Source organism: Scyliorhinus canicula, chromosome 19 (assembly GCF_902713615.1).
Source record: "Scyliorhinus canicula chromosome 19, sScyCan1.1, whole genome shotgun sequence".
Classification (NCBI taxonomy): domain Eukaryota; kingdom Metazoa; phylum Chordata; class Chondrichthyes; order Carcharhiniformes; family Scyliorhinidae; genus Scyliorhinus; species Scyliorhinus canicula.
Window position 1 is genome coordinate 49,411,556 of NC_052164.1, and position 9,642 is coordinate 49,421,197.

General features: G+C 47.6%; 1 non-coding gene across 1 annotated transcript; it reads right to left on the reverse strand.

Moving 5' to 3' along the window:
- Positions 1-8,939: 8,939 nt before the first annotated feature.
- Positions 8,940-9,011, reverse strand: trnag-ucc. Its single transcript has one exon. It is a non-coding gene; the product is annotated as a tRNA-Gly (tRNA).
- Between the last annotated feature and the right edge of the window lie 631 nt (positions 9,012-9,642).

Sequence of the window (9,642 nt, forward strand, 5' to 3'; positions counted from 1 at the left end):
CCGCGCATACGCGGGTTGGAGTAGTCCAATCCGCGCATGCGCGGCTGACGTCATCTGACGCATCAGCCGTCGCTAACTCTGGCTAGCGGGCTTAACAAAATTCGTTAAGCCCGCGATGCCGGAGTTCACGGCCGCGTGATACTAGCCCCGACCGGGGAGCTGAATCGGTTCCCGGTCGGGGGGGCGGAGGCTGGCGTCAAACGCGCCCGTTTTTGACGCCAGCTTCCCGAGTTTTCGTAACTCGGGAGAATCGCGCCCATAGAATTTACAGTAAAGAAGGAGGCCATCCGGCCCATTGAGTCTGTACCTGTCCTTGGAAAGAGCATCCTACAGAAGCCCACACCTCCACCCTATCCCCGTAACCCAGTAACCCCACCCCACTTTTTTGGACACTAAGGGAAATTTAGCATAGCCAATCCACCTAACCTGCACATCTTTGGACTGTGGGAGGAAACCGGAGCACCCGGAGGAAACCCACGCAGACACAGGGGGATCGTGCAGACTCGGCACAGACAGTGACCCAAGCCGGCAATTGAACCTGGGACCATGGAGCTGGAAGCAACTGTGCTAACCACTGTGCTACTGTGGTTGCCCACAGTTTATCAACATATCCAAATCCTTTTCATGGTATTCTTCCTTAATAGTGACTAAAAGAATGCCACTACATATTGGATAATGGTAGAGGGCGCCTCAGGTAATTCCCTCAAATGATTTTGTAATGCCACATGGAATACAGTAGGACTGTTGTGAAAACCCGGTGGTAACCTTGTCCAGGTGTACTGTTGCTGCTCAATAGTAAATGCAAACCAAGGTTGCACTTCCTTGGTATTGGTACTGACCAGAAGCCATTAGCCAAATCAATAACCGAGATCCACTCAAGTTATGGCGTCAGAGCATTGAAAATAGTCGAGGGGTCAGCTACAAAAGGAGCTTTTTTATCAAAGCAATGATTTGTTTTTCGGTAATCAACAGTCAAATGCCATGTGCCATTTGTCTTTTTCACAGGCCAAACTGGAATGTTTGAAGAACTGTGTATTTTAATCAATACCCTTTTTTCTTCTAATTGTTTTACAACAGGCAAAATCCCTTCAATTGAGGACAGACTAATAGGGTATTGTTTGGTAAACAGTGGGGCGCTACCAGTGATTTTTTTTTTTTTATAAATTTAGATTACCCAATTATTTTTTCCAATTAAGGGGCAATTTAGCGTGCCCAATCCACCTACTCTGCACATTTTTGGGTTGTGGGGGCGAAACCCACGCAGACACGGGGAGAATGTGCAAACTCCACACGGACAGTGACCCAGAGCCGGGATCGAACCTGGGACCTCAGCGCCGTGAGGCGGTTGTGCTAACCACTAGGCCACCATGCTGCCCTGGGCGCTACCAGTGATGACGCTGGTTCCATATGTAATAATCCACAATCATTTTTATCTTCAGCCCAGATCAGGTGTTCATAAAGCTGATTTTTCCTGAATGTTCTAACTGCCCATGTTACTTTTCCATTTTCAAACCTTTGGGAAGAATTCAGTTGGGATAGAATATCCAAACGCAGAATGGCCTGATCCACTTCACCTACCCGGACTGGAGAAATTAATTCATGAGGATCGAATTCTATTGACATAGGTTTAATTCTTTTAATAGTTACTGGATCCCCCCCCCCCCCTATTCCATGAGCTACAGTCTGTTGGTAATCCAAAGGAAATATACTTTCAAATTCTGACGGAAAACATGTTAACTCTGCTCCAGTATAGAAGAGGCAGTCCACTTCCATACTGTCCACCCTCATTAATACATATAACCCATATCTTCTAAGTTCAAGCAAGGCGTGAAGAGAGATAGGGATGGATATAGAATTTACAGTGCAGAAGGAGGCCATTTGGCCCATCGAGTCTGCACCAGCTCTTGGAAAGAGCACCCTGCCGAAGGTCAACACCTCCACCCTATCCCCATAACCCCATAACCCAGTAACCCCACCCAACACTAAGGGCAATTTTGGACACTAAGGGCAATTTCTCATGGCCAATCCACCTAACCTGCACATCTTTGGACTGTGGGAGGAAACCGGAACACCCGGAGGAAACCCACGCACACACGGGGAGGATGTGCAGACTCCGCACAGACAGTGACCCAAGCCGGAATCGAACCTGGGACGCTGGAGCTGTGAAGCGATTGTGCTATCCACAATGCTACCGTGCTGCCCAATATATCCAATAGTGCAGCTCTACGTTGTGGTGATTTTTTTCTAACGCTTCCCACTCAGCCCAGTCCTCCTCAGAGCGGGGTGGTGGAAATTGTGGATGATCTGTAGATGTGGAATCGGGGGCAGGAGCCGGGTTTGCAGGCATATATTGTTCTTGCCGTTCTTGTAATCTAGCTTGGCATGATCTAGCCCAGTGTCCTTCCTTCCCACAAAAGTGACATTTCCCTCTTCCAATTTTTGATTCTTGAGAAGCATTTGAATTATACATGGCATTTTTTATTGCTTGAACTGCTTCTCCTTTAGGTTGCGCCTCTGTTTGAAAAGCATGGATTTTAGAATCTAAATCTCTATCAATTTGAGCACATCGTGTTACTAATGCCGCATTCATTGTTAGCCCTTGATCCCAATCAGGAAGCACTAATTTCAATGCATTGGACACATCTATTTTTAAACTAGCAAGCAATGCAGACTTTAACGGTTCAAAAGTACTGACACCCCTCGACTCCAGTCCCCGTGGCAACACCATCCCTGAGTGTTCTGCCCACACTTTCATAAATCGCTGTACGTGTTCGGAGATATACTCATATTTTCTTTGTCGACAATCAGTAATTTTAGTCCAATCAGTTCTGGGTGGATTATATTTGATTACCAGCCATCCATCACGCTCTAATTGTTCATCATCCCCTAATGCTGTTTGAATTTCTCTAAAAAGTTGGGCACTTTCTCGTTTGGGGGGTTATTACAGTCAGAACTTGAACTCGACCTAATGGATGGTGATTGTAAATCTGTCTCAATCTCTGGAGCCCCTCCCATGTTGCCATATAGGCAATTCTTTGGACCACCAGTCAATTCTACCTGGGTCAGCAGGTTTATGGACTATATGTTGATTATATTGTGCTCGAATAATTCTTCTGTCCCCTTCTTCAGTGACTGCTTCTACTATCCCAGTTTTATACCACTTTGACTTTTAGGGAGCTAGCCGAACATCTTCTGTTTTTTTAGCTTCAGATCTTTTGTGTCTCTCAAGCACTTCACTCTTGAATGAATTCTATTTCAGAACCATCGGATTCCGATGATCCCATTAAAAAGAGATTTGTAGACATTCCTGATTTTTTTCTTTCTTGGGACAGGATGTCTTAATTCAGGGGCGGTCCCAGTTATTTACTGGCGCATAGGGGCGTGGTTTCTGTGCAAGTGACATACTGTTGCTTTGTGGGTGTGTGAGATTTATTGCAAAGATGTTCTCTTCCATTCAAACATTCTATTGCCTTTCTATTTTGTAACTCTCGGATCGTATTCAAGAGGTTTGCTATCCCTAGTTTGAATCCAGCATTTTCCAACAATAGTTCATCTTTTTCATATCATAACCCATTTTTCACTAAGTTTAGACCATCTATCGTACTTTTAAATCTTGCATTATCTTCTAACATCTCTAAACGCTCAATCTTTGGCAGATGTCTGTTTAATTCTTCACAAATTGCTCGCATATATAAGACCATAAGACCATAAGACATAGGAGTGGAAGTAAGGCCATTCGGCCCATCGAGTCCACTCCGCCATTCAATCATGGCTGATGGGCATTTCAACTCCACCTACCAGCATTCTCCCCGTAGCCCTTAATTCCTCGCGACATCAAGAATTTATCTATCTCTGCCTTGAAGCCATTTAGCGTCCCGGCCTCCACTGCACACCGCGGCAATGAATTCCACAGGCCCACCACTCTCTGGCTGAAGAAATGTCTCCGCATTTCTGTTCTGAATTTACCCCCTCTAATTCTAAGGCTGTGCCCACGGGTCCTCGTCTCCTCGCCTAACGGAAACAGTTTCTTTGCGTCCACCCTTTCTAAGCCATGTATTATCTTGTAAGTTTCTATTAGATCTCCCCTTAACCTTCTAAACTCCAATGAATACAATCCCAGGATCCTCAGCCGTTCATCATATGTTAGACCCGCCATTCCAGGGATCATCCGTGTGAATCTCCGCTGGACATGCTCCAGTGCCAGTATGTCCTTCCTGAGATGTGGGGCCCAAAACTGGACACAGTACTCCAAATGGGGCCTAACCAGAGCCTTATAAAGGCTCAGTAGCACATCGCTGCTTTTATATTCCAACCTTCTTGAGATAAATGACAACATTGCATTCGCTTTCTTAATCACAGATTCAACCTGCATGTTTACCTTTAGGGAATCCTCGACTAGCACTCCCAGATCCCTTTGTACTTTGGCATTATGAATTTTCTCACCGTTTAGAAAGTAGTCTATGCTTGGATTCTTTTTTCCAAAGTGCAAGACCTCACATTTTCTCACGTTGAATTGCATCAGCCATTTCCTGCACCACTCTCCCAAACTGTCTAGATCCTTCTGCAGCCTCCCCACTTCCTCAGCACTACCTGCCTGACCACCTAACTTCGTATCATCGGCAAACTTTGCTAGAATGTCCCCAGTCCCTTCATCCAGATCATTAATATATATGGTGAACAGCTGCGGCCCCAACACTGAACCCTGTGGGACACCGCTGGTCACCGGCTGCCATTCCGAAAAAGAACCTTTTATCCCAACTTTCTGCCTTCTGTCAGACAGCCAATCCTCAACCCATGCCAGTAGCTCACCTCGAACACCATGGGCCCTCACCTTACTCAGCAGCCTCCTGTGTGGCACCTTATCAAAGGCCTTTTGGAAATCCAGATAGACCACATCCACTGGGTTTCCCTGGTCTAACCTACTTGTCACCTCCTCAAAGAATTCTAACAGGTTCGTCAGGCACGACCTCCCCTTACTAAATCCATGTTGACTTGTTCTAATCCGACCCTGCTCTTCCAAGAATTTAGAAATCTCATCCTTAACGATCGATTCTAGAATTTTACCAACAACCGAGGTTAGGCTAATTGGCCTATAATTTTCCATCTTTTGTCTTGATCCTTTCTTGAGCATCTACTCTCTGTTTTTTAATCTCACGGTGATAACTCGTACTCTGAATGTTCTCATTCTTTCTCTGAATCTGACTCATTATAAACAAGCACCAATTTATTTGCTCTTTATCTTTCTTTTTATTTATGAGTTTCCAAGCCATTCGAATATCATCAGGGGGCCATTATCCCTTAGCATGGTGCATTTTTAAAATTCTCTGTTCAATGTTATTGCTGACCTTAGGCAAATCAAGGCATTTTCTCGATAAATTTTCACTGTTTGAAATACAAACAAAGAACAAAGAAAAGTACAGCACAGGAACAGGCCCTTCGGCCCTCCAAGCCTGCGCTGACCATGCTGCCCATCTAAACTAAAATCTTCCACATTTCCGGGGTCCGTATCCCTCTATTCTCATCCTATTCATGTATTTGTCAAGATGTCGCTCAAACGTCACTATCGTCCCTGCTTCCACCACCTCCCCCAGCAGCGAGTTCCAGGCACCCACTACCCTCTGTGTAAAAAACTTGCCTCATACATCTCCTCTAAACCTTGGCCCTCACACCTTAAACCTATGCCCCCTAGTAATTGACCCCTCTACCCTGGGAAAAAGCCTCTGATTATCCACTCGGTCTATGCCCCTCATAATTTTGTAGACCTCGATCAGGCCGCCCCTCAACCCCCATACCAGGCAACATCCTGGTAAATCTCTTCTGCACCCTCTTTAAAGCCTTCACATCTTTCTGGTAGTGTGGCGACCAGAATTGAACACTATACTCAAGTGTGGCCTAACTAAGGTTCTATACAGCTGCAACATGACTTGCCAATTTTTATACTCAATGCCCCGGCCAATGAAGGCAAACATGCCGTATGCTGTCTTGACAACCTTCTCCACCTGTGTTGCCCCTTTCAGTGATCTGTGGATCTGTACACCTAGATCTCTCTGACTTTCAATACTCTTGAGGGTTCTACTGTATATTCCCTACCTGAATTAGACCTTCCAAAATGCAATGCCTCACATTTGTCCGGGTTAAACACCATCTGCCATCTCTCCGCACAAGTCTCAAAACAATCTAAATCATGCTGTATCCTCTAACAGTCCTCATCGCTATCCGCAATTCTCAATTCCACTAACCTTGGGTGAAATTCTCCGACCCCCAGCAGGGTCGGAAAATTGCCTGGGGCCGCCGAAAACCCGGCCCCCGCCACCCGGGAAGTGGCGGCGGCGGGAATCACGCCACTCCGATCGGCGAGACCCCTGCGGTGATTCTCCGGCCCGCGATGGGCCGAAGTCCCGCCGCTGGGAGGCCTCTCCCGACGCCGAGGTTTGAACCACCTCTGGTGGCGGCGGGATCGGTGGGGCCAGCGGGCCCCCGGGGTCCTGGGGGGGGCGGGGGGGCGATCGGACCCCAGGGGGTGCCCCCACGGTGGTCAGGCCCGCGATCGGGGGCCCCCGCTCAGACTCCGGGCCAGTGCCCTGGGTGCACTCTTTCTCTTCCGCTGCCGCCACGGCCTCCGCATGGCGGAAGCGGAAGAGAAACCCACATCGCGCATGCGCCGGTGGTGATGTCAGCGGCAGCTGGCCGCTGACGTCACCGCCGGCGCATGCGCCGACTGGCGAAAGCCTTTCGGCCAGCCCCGCTGCCGGGGGCGCCGGTTTTTTGCGCCAGTCTTCTGGTGCCAACCGCTCCGGCGCGGGGCTGGCCCCCAAAGGTGCAGAGAATTCCCCACCTTTGGGGAGGCCCGACCCCGGAGTGGTTGGCGCCACTCCCCTACGCCGGGACCCCCCGTCACGCCGGGTAGGGGAGAAACCCGCCCCTTGTGTCATCCACAAACTTACTAACAGACCAGTTACATTTTCCTCCAAATCATTTATATATACTACCAACAGCAAAGGTCCCAGCACTGATCCCTGCGGAACACCACTAGTCACAGCCCTCCAATCAGAAAAGCACCCTTCCATTGCTACTCTCTGGCTTCTATGATATGACCGAGCCAGTTCTGTATCCATCTTACCAACTCACCTTTGATCCCGTGTGACTTCACCTTTTGTACCAGTCTGCCATAAAGAACCTTGTCAAAGGCCTTATTGAAGTCCATATAGACAACATCTACTGCCCCATCAAACACCTTTGTGACCTCCTCGAAAAACTCTATCAAGTTAGTGAGACACGACCTCCCCTTTACAAAGCCGTGCTGCCTCTCGCTAATACGTTCACTTGCTTCCAAATCGGAGTAGATCCTGTCTCAAAGAATTCTCTCCAGTAATTTCCCGACCACTGATGTAAGGCTCACTGGCCTGTTGTTCCCTGGGTTATCCTTGTTACTCTTCTTAAACAAAGGAACAATATTGGCCTTTCTCCAGTCCTCCAGGACATTGCTTGAAGACAGTGAGGATCCAATGATTTCTGTCAAGGCCTCAGCAATTTCCTCTCATGCCTCCTTCAGTATTCTGGGGTAGATCCCATCAGGCCCTTGGGACTTATCCACGTTAATATTTTTCAAGACGCCCAACACCTCGTCTTTTTGGATCTCAATGTGACCCAGGCTATCTACACATCCTTCTCCAGACTCAACATCCACCAATTCCTTCTCTTTGGTGAATACTGATGCAAAGTATTCATTTAGTACCTCGCCCATTTCTTCTGGCTCCACACATAGATTCCCTCCCCTGTCCTTCAGTAGACCAACCCTTTCCCTGGCTACCCTCTTGCTTTTTATGTACGTGTAAAAAGTCTTGGGATTTTCCTGAACCCTATTTGCCAATGACTTTTAGCCCGCCTGACTCCTTGCTTAAGTTCCTTCCTACTTTCCTTATATTCCATACAGGCTTTGTCTGTTCCCAACCTTCTAGCCCTGACAAATGCCTCCTTTTTCTTTTTGATAAGGCCTACAATATGTCTCGTTATCCAAGGTTCCCGAAATTTGCCATATTTATCCTTCTTCCTCACAGGAACATGCTGGTCCTGAATTCCTTTCAACTGACATTTGAAAGCCTCCCACATGTCAGATGTTGATTTACCCTCAAACATTCGCCCCCAATCTAGGTTCTTGAGTTCCCACCTAATATTGTTATAATTAGCCTTCCCCAATTTAGCACATTCACCCTAGGACCACTCATATCCTTGTCCACCAGCACTTTAAAACTTATTGAATTGTGGTCACTGTTCCCGAAATGCTTCCCTACTGAAACTTCTACCACCTGGCCGGGCTCATTCCCCAATACCTGGTCCAGTACAGCCCCGCCCCTAGTTGGACTATCTACATATTGTTTTAAGAAGCCCAACTGGATGCTCCTTGGAAACTCTGCACCGTCTAAGCCCCTAGCACTAAGTGAGCCCCAGTCAATATTGGGGAAGTTAAAGTCTCCCATTACAAGAACCCAGTTGCTTTTACTCCTTTCCAACACCTGTTTACCTATCTGTTTCTCTATCTCCCGCTAGCTGTTGGGAGGCCTGTAGTAAACCCCCAACATTGTGATTGCATCCTTCTTATTCCTGATCTCTCAGGTGCCCTCTGAGGTGTCCTCCCGCAGTACAGCTGTGATTTTCTCCCTAACCAGTGGTGCAACTCCTCCACCCTTTTACATCCCTCTCTATCCCGCCTGAAACATCTAAATCCTTGAATGTTTAGCTGCCAATCCTGTCCTTGCCTCAACCAAGTCTCTGTAACGGCAGCAACATCATAGTTCCAAGTACTAATCCAAGCTCTAAGTTCATCTGCCTGTTATACTTCTTGCATGAAAGCATATGCACTTAAGGCCACCAGTCCCACTGTTTTCAGCAACATCTCCCTGTCAGCCCTATTTCCTAGTTCTCCCTCAATTATTTGTTATTGCGATGACTGGGAATCGAACCCGGGTCAACTGCTTGGAAGGCAGCTATGCTCACCACTATACCACCATCGCTCACTGTTTTCCCTCAATTATATTCACCTTCTGACCTATTGCTGGTCCCACCCCCTTGTCATTCTAGTTTCAACCCTTCTGTCTGACACGAGCAAACCTTGCGGCCAGGATTTTTATGCCTCTCCAGTTTAGATGCAACCCATCCTTCTTATACAGGTCACACCTGCCCCGGAAGAGCTCCCAGTGGTCCAAATAACTGAAATCCTCCCTCCTACACCAGCTGTTTAACCCCGTGTTTAGCTGCTCTATCTTCCTATTTCTATCCACACTGGCACGTGGCACAGGGAGTAATCCCAAGATTACAACCCTTGAGGTTGTGTCTTTTAACTTTCTGCCTAGCTCCCTGAACTCCTGCTGCAGGACCTCATCTGCCTTCCTGCCTATGTTGTTAGTACCGATAGGTACAACGGCCTCTGCCTGTTTGCCCCCCCCCCCCCCACCCCTTCAGGATGCCCGCTACCCAATGTCTTCTAAAGAAATCTCTGTTGGATCCTGCGTGCCACCAGAGTTCACCATTTTTCAAAAACACCAGACACATTTGGTTTGTAAAGAAAACTTAAAGAGTCACCAGATTTCTACACGGTCACAGATTTGCCGATATCTTACCTCGCCTCCGTTCTTCCGTGTCCGG